This window comes from Peromyscus eremicus, chromosome 1 (genome assembly GCF_949786415.1).
Source record: "Peromyscus eremicus chromosome 1, PerEre_H2_v1, whole genome shotgun sequence".
Taxonomy (NCBI): Eukaryota; Metazoa; Chordata; class Mammalia; order Rodentia; family Cricetidae; genus Peromyscus; species Peromyscus eremicus.
In genome coordinates, this window is record NC_081416.1 from 196,232,151 (window position 1) to 196,249,848 (window position 17,698).

The window sequence follows — 17,698 nt, forward strand, 5'->3', positions numbered from 1 at the left end:
CTTATTATATCTTATTGTGTTAAGTTTTTTTTTTAGTTATCTCTCTGAAGCCTCATTTTTCTAATGAGAAACCAAAAGGGAATAGATTTATATGGGAGAGGGTGTGAGTGTAACTAAGAAGAGTAAGGTGAGAGGAAACTGTAATTAGGTAATATAGTATGAGAAAAAAATCTATATGTAATAAAAGATAAAAAGGAAAGAACGGTATCTAACAAAATTAAAGATTATCTCATAAGCATCATTCATTTTTAATTTGTTTTGGTACAAAGTGAAAGATAGTAGTCACAGTTTTTGTTCTATGTGGCTCAAGAAGATGCTCATCTTCACAGACTTTGTTGAGGAGTGTAGCTATAAGGTTAAGAACAGCCAAACAGTTTTTTGTTTGTTTGTTTGTTTTCTGGTGCAGCTGAAATCAACGTATCTGAGAAATGATCACTGAAGAAGATTTCTGGTCCTGGAGCATGCTAGAGCAGCTGTCATGGGACAAGGTCCACCAGGACCACAATATATGGCCCACCACGGTTTCAGTATGCCTTGCAGTTAGAGTGCAGTATATACAAGTGTCTGTACAGCAGCAAACAGGCAGTCAAGATTCCATGAGAGGAAGAGAGCCACAAGAAACTTAGCTCTATTGGCAACAACTTACTGGCTTCTTTGTGCATCATCTGGGCAAAGGAAAAACTCTACTATCTGAAAGATTACAGTGTGCTAAACACAGTATCATGAGCTGATGTAGGCTTCTATTTCAACCATCTGACAAAATTCCCGTACTCATTTTTAGCAGTCTTAGTAAGATTAGATGCTAAAACCTTAACTTTCTTTGTTGAATTCATAAGGTAATAATTGAGTAAAATGTGGAAGATAAGAAAAACTTATATTTTACATTGTTATGATAAAATTATGAGAACATTTTTTTCTTAACCATACAAAACTGAATATGGACAAAACCGAGTAATGTCTCATAAAAACAAAGGGTCCAAAACATGGAAAACAAAGAGAAGTGAGGCGAGAAATGTACACCAGCCACCAACTGGGATTATACAATAGAGCAATGCAGCCTCGGAAGATGGTGGAGAGAGTATAAAAAGCCAGAAAGGTAGACACCAGGACCAGGATGTTCTGTGTTGCTCTGGACTCAGGGGAGTTTCTACTAGAACCATGACAGCTACGGATATTTTCAACCCTCTGCTTGTGTCTGTAGAGAATGACAATCATTGAGGCACTGGACCAGGTGATGAGCACAGCAAAAAATAATTCAGGGCACATCACCAATGTTGCATAGAGTGAGTCAATGATTTCATCATGTCCTGTAGTAGAGCAATATCCAAAATCTCAATTTCTTGTCATGTTTTTGCTATTCATTTTGATAAATGTGTACATAAGAAAAATGAAACGTATCACCATGTAGAATACCCAAAGTAGGGAAATAGAGCAGTCAATGTACTTTGAAGCTTTGACTTTGTTATCATTCCAACAGGATTTCCTAGAACTGATGGTCATGGCCTGGAAGACACTCAAGAGGCAGGTGGTGCCAATGGACACACTTCGAGCAAATCCTTGAATGTACAGTAGGAGCTGACATCCAAAATCATTCAAGAACTGCTTTAATCCCCAAACTACCATTGTTTGGGGTACTCCTGCAGAGAGAATAACCAAGGCATTGGCTGCCATTAGGTGCATGAGAATCAAATCTGTGGGCTTTAATGTGTGTTCTCTGTAGTAAGAGTCTAGATAGTAGAACATAAGAGAGAGATTTCCCAGATTTCCCAGGATTGTTAATGATAAGAAAATGATTCTGATAGCCAGATTCCAGATATTCATTCTGTGATTCAGTACAATATCCTTAAGAATATGGCCACACTATTTCTCAGCTCAAATGAATAATGGCAAATGATAGTAGCCAGAAGTGAAGGAAGATGCCATTAATCCATGGAGCTACATAGAGGTCAAAATTGAGGGTCCTTTAAATTCATAAGTTCAAGGCCAGCATAGAACACACAAAAATACCTTATTCCCAAAATTTTAACATGAGTAGTTACTTTCCATGTTTGTTACTTTGAAATGTCTCAGTTCTTCAGAATGCAAGTGTTGATGGAAGAATAGACATCAACTTTCCTAGAAAATGCAACAATCGGGATGATGAGATGTTGGTCCATTTGAAAAAGGAATGTTACAGGGAGTGAAAACAAACTTAAAGTAAATCTTTCAGAATATACTCATATTTGCTAATCATGTTGTAAAAGAAATCAACTTTAAGAACAGACACACACCAGCTGGCTGTACTGTGCAGCCCCAGGTAGATCACTCTTGTCCCTCACACTTATCACACACGAGGGCACAGTCAGCTGTCAATCAAGAGCTGGGGTATAATTGACATTGTAGTCTATTCTAGAAGAATTTTATACTATTCTGAAGAAGTTTATACAGAATGGGGAGATGAGCTGAGACCTTAGGAACTACTAAATATAAGCTCTACTTCCCTGTGCACTTTCATGTAGAACACACTGGGAAATGGCTGCAGAAGACATAGAAAATACTCTGTTAACTGATGCAATACAGGCTAGGAGAAGCAGATACCACTGTCATGAATATGACTTCACAGCCTCTAATTTTTAAGAAATGTGTGTTAATGTGGGAGTGAATGTGGATTGCATCCCGGAAACTTGAAAGGGGCCCATAAGAGTATGTCAAAGTGTAATCAGGATGGTAAAACAACACATGTGTTTTGAAAGTGAAGGAAGGAATTGTGTACACTGGACTTTAAAAGCTGGGATGACAGAAGATAAATGGGGGAAGCAAAGGGGTTGGGTCTATCAAAATAGTAAGTATGAAAATACCTTAAGGAAACTTGCTACTTTGTAACCTAGCAAAACATAAAAAATAAAAAATAAATCCAAACAAAATAAAAATATAATCAATGTAAAGAAGAAAATGTTAACAGTACCAAATTTGGGGATTTTTATAGAGAAACCAGGAATCTCAGGCCTTGCAAATGTCTGTGAATGCTAGTACAAACATTGATGTAAGGGACACATTTGCTTAAGTGGGACAAACATAGCTTTACCCACCAATAATCACACTTTAAATTTTTTTCCAACATTCTATTCTGTATGTAACTATTTTGAGAAGATGCAATGTGTAGAATTATAATTTAATCTGTGTTATAGAAGGTAAATAATTTTTATAAGTTATAGTTGCATCTCTTTAATTTTTGAAATAAAAATATCATTGCATCATTGTGCCTTTCTTCCCTCCAACTACTACCCAGTACCTACATAAACCCAAACTCTTAAATTCTTGGCCAGTGGCCTCTTTTTCTTTAATTATTGTTACATGTAAATGTATATATGTCTATGTTTTTGTACACACACACATACATATATATATTATAGATATATATAAAATCAGCTCATTCTATCTAATGTTACTTGTACATACATGATTTCAGTGTTCACAATTTGGTGCTAGATAAAAATGTAGGGCCTATTTTCTTGTGTTCAAAGCAATTCCTTCATTACTTGTAGCTCAAATCACTAAAGGAAAAAAAAAACTTCTCAATGCAATAGTTCACTACAAAGAAAATACAGCTAATCCAAAGGTAAAAAACAGAAAAAGCACGAGTGATCAAAAACAGACAACAACTAATGGTGTTGTTGTGTTGTGTCAAGTCCCAGTGATACACCCACAATACAACTCCTGCATTCAAGACTCAAGGAACATTGAGATAGCAGAGGCAGAAAGATTTTTAAGAGCCATAGAAAGATGTATCTGTTGTGAGATTGCATCTTCTAAAATGTTGGGAAAGCTATGCCTATGACATCTCAAGATGACTGCATAAAAAAATCTCAATAATGACACGAACACACATGCTCACATGGAAGGGGAAAGTAACACAAGGCTCCAATCATCCCACTTTAAAGAATAATCACATAAATTTTTACATCATCCAGTAACAATCATGGAAACTTTTACCTGCAGATTACCTAGAAATGCCCAATAGCAGCCCATGATCAATTAACTTATGAGCACAAAATATAATTCTACAGGTCAATTTCAACCTTGGGAGATCCCCTATCATCTCAGAAAATCAGGAGAATCAGGTAATTTAGGTTGAGATGAGGCATTCAGGAGAAGGCAAATGAGGATATAGTGTATCTTTTGTGAAAAAAAAAGTAGAGGACTGTTATAGGCACAGCAAAAAGAATAAGCACATTCCAGACTTTTCTGGAGGCAATTGTTACTATGGAGAGGATGGAAGTACGGAACCAAGAGTGATGAAAGAAGTTGTCTCTACTCCAACTCATGTGATCCACAGGGATTAGGAAAGGTATGATACTGAAACTGCCCAGAAATTGAAAATAAAAAAAAAAAACTTCTGGAAATTGATCACTAAAGAGAAGAAAGATTGCAAGAAAACCAAAGAGTCATCTTTGAACAAAATAAAACATAATCCTGAGTGCAAGCAAATGCAAGTAGGTCAACACACTAAAAGTCCAAGGACAGGGCTGAACACAGTATTCTAAGAGCAGGCCGTCCCAAACACTTCCACTAACAACAATGGACCACTGCCATTTTACAAACTAGCACAGGGCCACTTGTCATTTCTCAAAATCTGAGTCCTCTAATAAAGGATTCCATAATAAGTAGTAATAAAAAATCTGTCTCAAAAATGGTCTTATTGTAGTAAATAGGAGTAACTGATACAAAATGCAACCCACACTGGTTGTTTTCCTACAATTTGGCCTTCTGAGGAGTTACTCTCAAGTGTTTTTCTAGATATCAAAATTTTTAGATCATTTCAAAAAATTTTTTTCATGCCAATTGTTAGGAAGACAATAATACATTCCTAAAGTCATATGCACTAAGATAAGCATCAATAATCAATATGTACAACCACAACCAAGGAAAATGTGTGCTGACCTCTTAAATGCTACCAATAATTATGTTCCCTCAAAGAATCAACAGAGGTTTGATTTTGCTAAAGTAGTTCAAGAAAACTGTTGAGAACCTTACTGAATAGTTTTTGCTGTACCTATTGTATTCTAAGTTGTATTTTATTTGTAAAAAATCCTCTAAGATATAGGATTATGCTTTTTTGCTTCATTCATAGGAAAAGTATTTATGGACAAATATGAAAAAAAGAAGGAAGGAAGGAAGGATAGAAGATAAGAAAGGAAGAAAGGAACAAACAGATAAAGAGAGAGAGAGAGAGAGAGAGAGAGAGAGAGAGAGAGAGAGAGAGAGAGAATGACGTTTGGGTTCAGTTTTTTGAATGAATGAAGCTGGTGTCTACACAAAACTCATGGAATCACAGTTTGAGACCATGATCCCAACAAACACCATCCAATATTTGTGAGCACTGATGTTGACTGATATGTGAGTTCACTGAGTAGCTGTCAGAGCACTATCACAAACATATTCTTTATTTATATTTTTGCTGCTCCATCTGACAAACATTCTCATAGGAAATATGACATCAAGGATTCACACTTTCAAAAAAGAACAGGTGAAAATGTAATGTCCTTGGAAGTTTTTTTTTAATTGTGTCTTTGTTTTGTTTCATTTTGTTTTGTTTATTGAGATATGGTCTCTCAATATAGTTCTGGCACTTGCTATATAGATCATGCTAACCATGAAATCACAGAGTTCCTTTACCTCAGCCTCCTCAGTGCTGGGACTAAAAACATGCCGCAAGACAACAGACTCCTTGGGAACTTTTTTAAGTTCTCCATATAATTATCATATATATATATATATATATATATATATATATATATATATATATATATATATACATATATATACACACATATATATAGGATATGAATTGATTGGGACACACAGTGACAAACATTGGGCAAGTAAAAACACAACATCACTGGAAGCTTTTTAAAGTCCTACCTACCTCGAGTTGTGCTTACCAACAGGCCAGACACATTCCCAGGAAGATGAAGCCAGTGAATCTATCCCAACACATCTGTGAGGATAAAAAGGTCCATTTACAATTTTTTACCATGTTGTTCATTAATTTTAATCTTAGCTATATTACCCAACATAAATACACACATATACACACCCAAACAGATGTGCTTATAATTAATAACAGCATTATTTCCATTATCTTCAATCAAAACCTTGGATTTTTTTTCCATGTAAAGTTAAGTATTGTTTCCAAGTCTGTGAAGAATTGTGTTGGTCTAATCAGCTGCTCCAGTTACAATTATTGACAAGACACTTCATGCTAAAAGTGCTGTGTGTATTGAGACTCCTTGAACGTCAATGATCAAGAAGTATGTGTGCAATGTGCTTGAGAATTGAGCATTTGTGTATCCATTTGCATTCAGTAGAATGAGGAAAGAAGCAATGTTTATGAAAAGAAACAGTGATTGAGTGTTGATTGAGAGATTTGCTGGGTATAATAGTCTGGGCTGGCATCCATGGTCTCTTAGTGTCTGCATAATGTTTGCATAAAAACCTTCTGGCTTTTAGAGTCTCCATTGAGAAGTCAGGTGTTATTCTCATGGGTCTGCCTTAATATGTTACTTGGCCTTTTTTTTTTTTTTTTTTTTTTTTTTTTTTTTTTTTTTTGGTTTTTCGAGACAGGGTTTCTCTGTGTAGCTTTGTGCCTTTCCTGGATCTCGCTCTGTAGACCAGGCTGGCCTCAAACTCACAGAGATCCGCCTGGCTCTGCCTCCCGAGTGCTGGGATTAAAGGCATGCGCCACCACCGCCTGGCCGTTACTTGGCATTTTTCCTTTGCAGCTCTTAATATTTTTTCTTTATTCTGTATGTTTAGTTGTTTGATTATTATGTGGTGAGAGGACTTTTTTTGGATCAAGTCTATTTGATGTTCTGTAACCTTCTTGTATCTTTATAGGCATTTCCTTCTTTAGGTTGGGAAAGTTTTCTTCTATGATTTTGTTGAAAATATTTTCTGTGCCTTTGAGTTGTTATTCTTCCCCTTCTTCTATCCCTATTATTCTTAGGTTTGGTCTTTTCATGGTATCCCAAATTTCTTAGACATTTTGAGTCATGATTTTGTTGGCTTTAGTGTTTTCTTTGACTGATGAATCTATTTTCTCTATCTTATCTTCAATGCCAGAGATCTTATCTTCCATCTCTTGCATTCTGTTGGTTATGCTTGCATCTATAGTTCCTGTTCATTTACTCAGATTTTCCACTTCCAGCATTCCCTCAGTTTGTGTCTTTTTTATTGTCTTGATTTCAGTTTTCAGGTCTTGAACTGTCCCTCACCTGTTTAATTGTTCTCTCTTGGCTTTCTTTAAGGGATTTACTGATTTCTTCCAATTTTTTGTTTGGCTTTTCCTTGAATTCTTTAGGGAATTTTTCCTCTTTAAAGATCTCTATCATTTTCTTAAGGTCATTTTTAAGGTTAATTTCTTCTGTTTCCACTGTGATGGGATGTTCAGGTCTTGCTGATATAGGTTCTGATGGAGCCATATTGGTTTTTATGTTGTTGACTGTATTTTTGCACTGACATCTACCCATATCTTTCTCCCCTTGGTGCAAGTGGTATCTGTGTCTGAGGGAGGCTCTCTTGGTCTGATCAATACTCTTGGTCCAGTGAGAGCTCTTGATCTAGTCGGTGCTAATGGACTCTTTGTCCAATTGGTGTTCATGAGCTCTGTCTCATGGAGTAGTAGCAATCTTGGCATGTGGGTGGGTTGGAAGTGGTGGGGCTTGTGTGTTATAGGGTCTGATGGAAGATCGTGGTAGTCTGACCTGTCTGCAGGAGGTCTGCCTGCTGACTGGCCTGAAACTGGGACTGCAATGGGTGGTGGTGTAGGGGTTCAGGTTGGTCCCCCTGGGCCCAAAACCTAGGGGCTGGGGTGCTTGGGTATGAGGATAAAGACTCACCTCTTAGTCCAATTGGGTGCTGGCAGGCTCTGTCTCAGGGAACAGTTGCAGTCTTGGAGGGTGGGTGGCATTTGGGGGAGTTGGGGCTTGTGGGTTACAGGGTCTGGTAGGGGATGGTGGTAGTCTGACCTGTCTGCAGGAGGCCTGTCTATAGGCTTGAGACTGGGACTGCAATGGGTGGTGGTGTGAGGGTGCAGAGTTGTGACCCTGGGCCCCACCTAGACAAAGCATCACCTCTTAGTCCAATTGGTCACTGGCAAGCTCTGTCTCAGGGAACAGTTGCAGTTTCTGAGGGTGGGTGAGATTTGGGAGAGGTGTGACTTGGCTCAAAGGGTCTAATGGGGGATGGTGGTAGTCTGACCTGTGGGAGGTCTACCTGCAGACTGGCCTGAAACAGGGACTGCAATGGGTGGTGGTGTAGGGGTGCAGGGTTGTGCCCCTGGGCCCGAAGCCTAGGGTCTAGGGTGTTCAGGTGTGAGGATAAAGACTCACCTCTTGGTCCAATTGGCTGCTCCAGTTACAATTATTGACAAAATACTTCATGCTAAAAGGTGTTGTGTGTATTGAGACACCTTGAATGTCAATGGCCAAGAAGTATGTGTGCAATATGCTTGAGAACTGAGCATTTGTGTATCCATTTGCATTTAGTGGAATGAGGTAAGAAGCAGTGTTTATGAAAAGAAACAGTGACCAATATCCATCACAGAGTGAGATTGCTCTTGTACTCAGATCTGTGAAGTCACTCTGCCTAATCCAGAAATGAGTGCTTGACTTCACAGCCAGAGGATTCTGCACACAAAGATTCAGTGTAGTCAAATCCACTGAAATCCAACCCTCATTGGTAAATATTACCTTTGTTTTATTGTTTAAGAGTTACATATATAATGGCAAATATAATTTTTAACAAGATTTATTGCTGGTGTATGTATATCAATCTGTATAACTCAAATTCTACAGCCTTTCTTCCAGATCATGTCTCCTAGTGTCATCAACACAGACATAAAGTTCAATACTAGTGCAGAGGTCACTTGACTTGATTCCTACATTAATAGAGAACAGAGTCCTATTCTACTCAGTGAATAAATGCTCCCTCTCATTTGTCCAGCTTCCTCAATCATGCCTGACCATCTTCTGTGATATTTCAGTTCCTTATGCTCACTGACATATCAGCCAGAATTAGCAACTTGTACTTAGTAAATCATAAAAGCCACTCAGTCAGGGATTTATTTATCTTGGAAAGACTCACATGTGCACACTTGTTCTTAAAGAGAGGGGTTAAGTTGCATTCTACAATTTCTGTGGTTGCAAAGTTCTCACACTGACCATATAAGACCTATATTTCAATTGTCATGGGATTCATAATATGAGAGACACCATGCTTCCTTGTTCTGAAGAATCTCCAATGTAGGCAGTTCGGACACAATGTTTAGCCTAATTATTTTTTGCATCCTAAAGATTACAAGAAATGGCAGGTATGATTTTTTAGTAACTAATTGTATAAGCAACAAACAGTTGTAACAATTTATGAGACAATATTCATTTTTTAAATTTCACTTTCAAAATTAAACAACTAAACGTACAGAATAAAGAAAGAACATTAAGAGCAGCAAAGGAAAAAGGCCAAGTGACTTATAAAGGCAAACCCATCTGAATAAGAAACGATTTCTCAATGGAGACTTTGAAAGCCAGAAGGACCTAGACAGATGTAATGCAGACACTAAGAGACCATGGATGTCAGCCTAGACTAATATACCAAGCAAAACTTTCAATCACCATAGACAGAGTGAACAAGACATTCCAAGACAAAGCCAGATTTAAACAATACCTATTCAAAAACCCAGCCCTACAGAAAGCACTAGAAGGAAAATTCCCACCTAAGGAAGTCAGATACACCCTCGAAAATACAGACAATAGATAATGCCACAGCAGTAAACCCCAAAGAAGAGAAGTACACACACACTACCACCGAAAAATAACAGGAATTAACAATCATTGGTCATTAATATCCCTTAATATCAATGGACTTAATTCACCTATAAAAAGACACAGGATTACAGAATGGATATGAAAGCAGGACCCATCTTTCTGCTGCATACAAGAAACACAATTCAAATTCAAAGATAGACACTACCTAAGAATAAAAGACTAGGAAGAGACTTTCCAATCAAATGGTCTTAAGAAACAAGCTTGTGTAGCCATCCTAATATCCAGCAAAATAGATTTCAAACTAAAATCTATCAAAAGAGATCAAGAAGGGCATTGCATACTCATCACAGGAAACATCCACCAACATGAAGTTTCAATTCTGAACATTTATGCCCCAAACACAAGGGCACCCACATATGTAAAAGAAACATTACAAAAGCTTAAACCACATATAAAACCCCACACATTATAGTGAGAGACTTCAACACCTCACTTTCACCACTGGACAGATCTCCCAAAACAAAACTTAACAGAGAAATAAAGGACTTAACTGATGTTACGACAAAAATGGACATAATCAATATCTACAGAACATTCCATTCTAACAAAAAAGAATATACCTTCTTCTCAGCAACCCATGGAACCTTCTCTAAAATCGATCACATACTTGGCCACAAAGCCAATCTCAACAGGCACAAAACAATTGGAATAACCTCCTGTGTTCTATGAGACCACCATAGTTTAAAGTTAGATTTTATCAACAACAAAAACTACAGAAAACCTACAATCTCATGGAAACTGAATAATGCCCAACTGAATCAACAATGGTTTAAGGAAGAAATAAAGAATGAAATTAAAGACTTCCTAGAGATAAACGAAAATGAAGACACCATATACCCAAACTTATGGAACACTATAAAAGCAGTGCTAAGAGGGAAATTAAAAGCACTAAAAGCCCACATAAAGAAGTTGGATAAATCTCACATTAGTGACTTAAAAGCACACCTGAAAGCTCTAGAACAAGAAGAAGCAAAGTCTCCCAGGAAGAATAGATGCTAGTAAATTATCAAGTTGAGAGCTGAAATCAATAAAATAGAAACAAAGAGAACAATACAAAAAATTAATGAAACAAAGAGTTGGTTCTTTGAGAAAATCAACAAGATAAACAAGCCCTTATCCATACTAAGCAAAAGACAGACAGAGAGCATCCAAATCATCAAAATCAGAAAGGAAAAGGAGGACATAACAACAGACAATGTGGAAATCCAGAGAATCACCAGGTCATACTTCAAAAAACTCTACTCTACAAAACTGGAAAATCTAAAAGAAATGGATAATTTTCTGGATAGGTACAACATACCTAAGTTCAATCAAGACCAGATAAACTATTTAAATAGTCCAATAAACCCTGTGGAAATAGAATCAGTCATTAAAAGTCTCCCAAGAACAAAAACCCAGGACCAGATGGTTGCAGCACAGAATTCTACTAGATCTTCAAAGAAGAGTTAATACCAGTACTCTTCAAATTGTTACACACAATAGAAAGAGAAGGAACATTACCAAACTCCTTCTATGAGGCTACAATTACCCTGATTCTTAAACCAAACAAGGATGCAACAAAGAGAACTACAGACTGATCTCCCTCATGAACATTGATGCAAAAATACTCAATAAAATACTGGCAAACAGACTCTAAGAACACATCAAAACAATTATCCACTATGATCAAGTAGGCTTCATTCCACGGATGCAAGGGTGGTTCAACATATGAAAGTCCATCAATGTAATACACCATATAAACAAACTCAAAGAAAAAAACCAAATGATCATCTCACTAGATGCAGAAAAGGCATTTGACAAAACCCAACACCCCATCATGATAAAGGTCTTGGAGCAATCAGGAATACAGGGAACATATCTAAACATAATAAAGGCAATTTATAGCAAGCCAACAGCCAACATCAAATTAAATGGAGAGAAACTCAAAGCCATTTCACTAAAATCAGGAATGAGACAAGGCTGTCTGCTCTCCCCATACTTATTCAATATAGTACTTGAAGTCCAGAGCAATAAGACAACATAAGGAGATTAAGGGGATACAAACTGGAAAGGAAGAAGTCAAGCTTTCCCTATTTGCAGATGACATGATAGTATACTTGAGTGACCCCAAAGATTCAATCAAGGAACTTATACAGCTTATAAACACCTTCAGCAACATAGCAGGATACAAGATCAACTCAAAAAAATCAGTAGCCCTCCTATATACAATTGACAAATTGGCTGAGAAGGAAATAAGAGATACATCACCCTTTACAATACCCACAAATGATATGAAATACCTTGTTGTAACACTAACCAAGCAAGTGAAGGACCTATATGACAATAACTTTAAGTCCCTGAAAAAAAATTGAAGATGTCACAAAATGGAAAGATCTCCCATGCTCATGGATAGACAGGATTAATATAGTAAAAATGGTAATCTTGCCAAAAGCAATCTACATATTCAATGCAATCCCCATCAAAATACCAACACAATTCTTCACAGACCTGGAAAGAATAATACTCAACTTCATATGGAAAAACAAAAAAAAAAAACCCAGGATAGCCAAAAGAATCCTGTACAATAAAACAACCTCTGGAGGCATCACAATCCCTGACCTCGAGCTCTACTATAGAGCTACAGTAAAAAAAAAGCTTGGTACTGGCATAAAAACCCTCATGTGGACCAATGGAGTCGCACTGAAGACCCTGACATTAATCTGCACACCTATGAACATACAATTTTTGACAAAGAAGCCAAAACTATACAATGGAAAAAAGAAAGCATCTTCAACAAATGGTGCTGGCATAACTGGATATCAACATGTAGAAGGCTGCAAATAGATCCATATTTGTCACCGTGCACAAAACATAAGTCCAAGTGGATCAAAGACCTCAAAATAAATCCAGCTACTCTGAATCTGATAGAAGAGAAAGTAGAAAGTAGTCTTGAATGCATTGGCATAGGAGATCACTTCCTAAATATAACACCAGTAGCACAGACACTGAGAGAAACATCAATCAATGAGACCTCTTGAAACTGAGAAGCTATTGTAGAGCAAAGGACATGGTCAACAAGACAAAGCAACAGCCTACAGAATGGGAAAAGATCTTCACCAAGCCCACATCTGACAGAGGGCTGATATCCAGAATATATAAAGAACTCAAGAAATTAGACATCAAAATGCCCAACACTCCAATTAAGAAATGGGCTATAGAACTACACAGAGAATTCTCAATAGAGGAAGCTCAAATGGCTGAAAGACATTTAAGAAATTGCTCAACATCCCTAATCATCAGGGAAATGCAAATCAAAAGGACTCTGAGATAACACCTTACACCTGTCAGAATGGCTAAGATCAAAAACACTGAAGACAGCTTATGCTGGAGAGGATGTGGAGCTAGGGGAACTCTCCTCCACTGCTGGTAGGAATGCAAGCTTGTACAACCACTTTGGCACTTTCTTAGAAAATTGGGAATCAATCTCCACCAAGACCCAGCTATACCACTCTTGGGCATATACCCAAGGAAAGCTCAATCACACTACAAGAGCACTTGCTCAGCTATGTTCATATCAGCATTGTTTGTAATAGCCAGAACCTGGAAACAACCTAGATGCCCTTCAACTGAAGAATGGATAAATAAAATGTGGTACATATACACAATGGAATTCTACTCAGCAGAGAAAAACAATGAATCCTGAGGTTTGCAGGCAAATGGATGGATCTAGAGAAAAATCATCCTGAGTGAGGTAACTCAGACTCAGAAAGACTAACATGGTATGTACTCACTCATAGGAGGATACTAGATGTAAAACAAAGATGACTAGACTGCTACTCACAACTCCAGGGAGGCTACCTAGAAAACAGGACCCCAAGAAAGACACAGGGATCACCAAATGACAGAAAAATGGATGATATCTACATGAACAACCTGGACGTGAGTGGGGGTAATGAAGGGCAAGGGTTAAGGGAAAGAGAGCTTAGCGGAGCGGGAGATCCCAGCTGGATCAAGAACAGAGAGGGAGAACAAGGAATAAGAGACCATGATAAATGATGACCATATGAGAATAGAAAGAAGCAAAGTGGTATAGAGGTCCCCAGAAATCCACAAAGATACCTCCACAATAGACTACTGACCTACTCTGGTGATAGGATGGCCAAACACCCTAGTTGTCATGCTAGAAACCTCATCAAATGACTGAGGGAACCAGATGCAGAGATCCATGGCCAGGCCCCAAGTGGAGCTCCAGGAGTCCAGTTGGCAAGAAAGAGGAGGGTTTGTATGAGCGAGAATTGTTGAGACCGAGTTTGGAAAAAGCACAGGGACAAATAGCCAAACGAATGGAAACACATGAACTATGAAGCAATAGCTGAGGAGGCCTCAACTGGATCAGGCCCTCTGGATAAGTGAGACAGTTGATTAGCTTGATCTGTTTGGGAGGCATCCAGGCAGTGGGACCTGGACCTGTGCTCAGTGCATGTGCTGGCTGTTTGGAACCTGGGGCTTACACAGGGACACTTGACTCAGCCTGGGAGGAGGGGACTGTACCTGCCTGGACTGAATCTACCAGGTTGAACTCAATCCCCAGGGGAGTCTTTGCCCTGGAGGAAATGAGAATGGGGGGTGAGCTGGGGGCAATGGGGTGGAGGGGGAGAATAAGGTAATCTATGGCTGATATGTAAAATTAAGTTAAATTATAAAATAAAATAAAAAATTCCTCTTTCAAGACCAGAACAAAGAAACGCATGGCTAAGTGACTCTTTAAATCCAAATGCTGTTTGTGTCAAGTAGACTCTGACAGGACCTGAACATCACTAGTGTGGTGCAAAGACAGTCACCAAAGTCCCTGATCATAAAGGAATGGGACATGTTCTCAAACCCACTCCAGTCTATATGCAGCTTGTGTTCCATACTTGATGTTTTATGTACTTCATTGGTTGTATGTTGTGTGATTTTGCCTGTAGAAAGTTTTCATTTGTGGAGACTAGAGAGATGACTCTGTGGTAAAGAACACTTGATTCTGTTTCCCAACACATAAATGGTAGCTCAAAACTGCCTCTAAAACCAGATCCAAGGGGTTCACATACCTACTTTTGTCCTCTGTAGTCAACACATTCTCATAGTGTATATATACATGCAGGCAAAACATTCATGCACATGAAAGTAAAATAGATTGTAAAGTCTTTTAAACATAACTTTTCATTTTTATAATAAATGCTTATTTCAACAGCCAAATGAAAAGTACAAATAAAATTTTCAAAATTTACTAAAATGCAGTGTCTAAGTGTGTTATTATATGACATTAAATTTTTGCACCTCCCAGTTCCTTTTCATATGCACAATATGGACCAGATGTTCATGATACCTCCAAAAATATACATTGTTATCATTGAGAGGTAAAGGCTAGAGTATTAACTACAGATGAATTACTAAAACCATTTATTTGTACAAGCATCAACATGAAATACATGTGCATAGGAAAAAAACTAAGTTACTAAAATATTTTCATTTAAATTTTTGAGTATACTTGCCACTTCTTATATTGGTGAACCAATTATAATAACATTGATAATGCACTCAAAGAGAGTAGATGTATGTAAAATACCTAAAAAGGAATCTGAAAACTGGGAAAACTTAACCATTGTCCAAACTGAAATAAGAACTAAGTGAGGTGATGGGTAGAGCATTGAACCTCCATGCAAAAGGCCCTGTGCTCCATTAGCAACAATGATAAATAGTGGGAAGGCATGCCATCAGGATATGTTTAAAATTTGAGTATGACTAAACCGGGGGAGAAAATTCAAGATAGATTTGGACCTGTATTTAATTGTCTGATAATCATACTGAGACTGTTCCCTTCAGTGTTATTTTACCAATTCACAGGGAAGATTCAAACAGTCATTGTACCAGGGTTCATTCAATGCAGACACAGTTACTGCCTCTGTAGCTCATAATTGCACTCTTAAATAAGAATATATTTCACTCCAGAGTGAGATTCATATTGTGCACCTTCCCATGTGTGTGTGTGCTTCTAATAGTTTCATTCTAATGATTACTATAGCTGTGAATCCAGGAAGTTTACCTATAATAATAATACCTGCACAGTGAGTATACACTACACGTCATGTGAGGTAAGATGAGTTATCTCATTGACTTATTACCACATTCCTTCTGCATCTTCACAGATGGGCTGTATTACCCTGGTGTTAACCAGTCACCCTCAGTAGGACACCTATGTTATGGTAGGAAACAACACTGACTAGCACAAGGTTAGAAACACTTTGTTCTTTCTCACTCACCTCTTAACTATGCAATAATTCTTGTGCCTTCCCTCTTTGTTACACAGATCTATTTCTACCCAGAATTCCCATCATCAGACATGAGCACTTACACAGGCCTCTTCATTGCTGGCTCAGCAGCACACTGCAATATCATGTACTTACCTGGATTCTTACCTCCGCAATGTGGTGGGCTCAATGTACAGATCCTGACTTCATAATAACCAGCACTGTGAGAGAGGAAGGGAGCTCAAACTCAAGCCGGAGATAAAGGTTTGAGACTCTGTGACCTCACCTCCCTTCAGAATGACAATTTTCATGTTACCTTCCCTGACAATGACAGTGTGGCTTTGGGAGACAAAATCATTTATAAAACTTTTTCCAGTTGCTAATTGAAAAGACACTTAAGAGTTTCTCATGTATATCTCCAATGATACAAAGTGTTTTGAAGAGCTATTCAGTTTTTCTGATCCCTAACGCATGACAAGAAACTTTGAGGTCAAATTCAGGACATATTTACAGAAGTCTCTATGCTTCATTGGATATAGGATTCTCTGACTTCCTCTCATACAAATAAACTTAGTTCTTTTGAAAAGATTTAGAAAATTTCCTACTTAATATCTCCTTGAGTATTTCATAGGTTGATATGCCTTTTAGTCAAGTTCTTGCACCATTATCTCCTTCCATGTTATTTATTTTCTCCCATCCCTATGCCCTCCAAATTTCATGTGTTTCTAAAAATAAAACAATACGAAACAAAGCAAAAACAATTACTTAGTGTACTTATTGATGGTAGTACATTCCTAGCACAGGGGCATTGATGGAAACATGGGTGGCATTTCAAAGTTTAAATTCTGAAAATAATGTGACAAATCCTATCCAGAAGTCAACATTTGTAACACCTCTTCAGCTAGGAGTGGGACATCCTGACAACCTCCAATCTTCTGGAATTTTGTCTAACTTGATCATTTTCAGGTTTTGTGCATATTGCCATAACAAGTGAATTCACAATTGCAAGTACCCTGTTCTGTCTGTTCAAAACCTGTTTGTTTAAAATCATCTACTAGCAGAATGATTCTAACACATTTTCTGCCTCTTCTTCCATGATGATTCCTAGTTTTTGGGAGGAAGAGGTGTGATAGAGACATCCTAATTTTAGTTAGGCTTTCCAGAGTCTCTTATTTTCAGCACTTTGAATGATTGTGAACCTCTGTACTAATCACCATATAGTTCAGAAAGAAGCTTCTTTGATGAGGGTTGAGAGATGTACTGGTCAATTAGCATAAAGACAAGAGCTTATGGGACAGGTTGTTACTATGTCCATTTAGCAGAATAATAGTAATAAGTTCTTCAAGAAGGACTGGGTACTCTCTACCCACATATTATTGTACCTGATTTGGTTCCAGGCATGTGTTCCATTTTGGGAAGTGGACTTTCAACCCAGTCATAAAGTGGTTCATTACTCCCATGATGCTCATGACATTATTTCACAATGATTATTGTTGTTATATTTCTCAGGTGTACCTCTAAGTAAGATTTATGATTACATCTAGCACTATGAAAACTATCCAGTAG

General features: G+C 37.7%; 1 pseudogene; it reads right to left on the bottom strand.

Moving 5' to 3' along the window:
* Window positions 1-879: 879 nt before the first annotated feature.
* On the bottom strand, window positions 880-1,830 carry LOC131904395 (vomeronasal type-1 receptor 4-like; annotated as a pseudogene).
* Window positions 1,831-17,698: the final 15,868 nt, after the last annotated feature.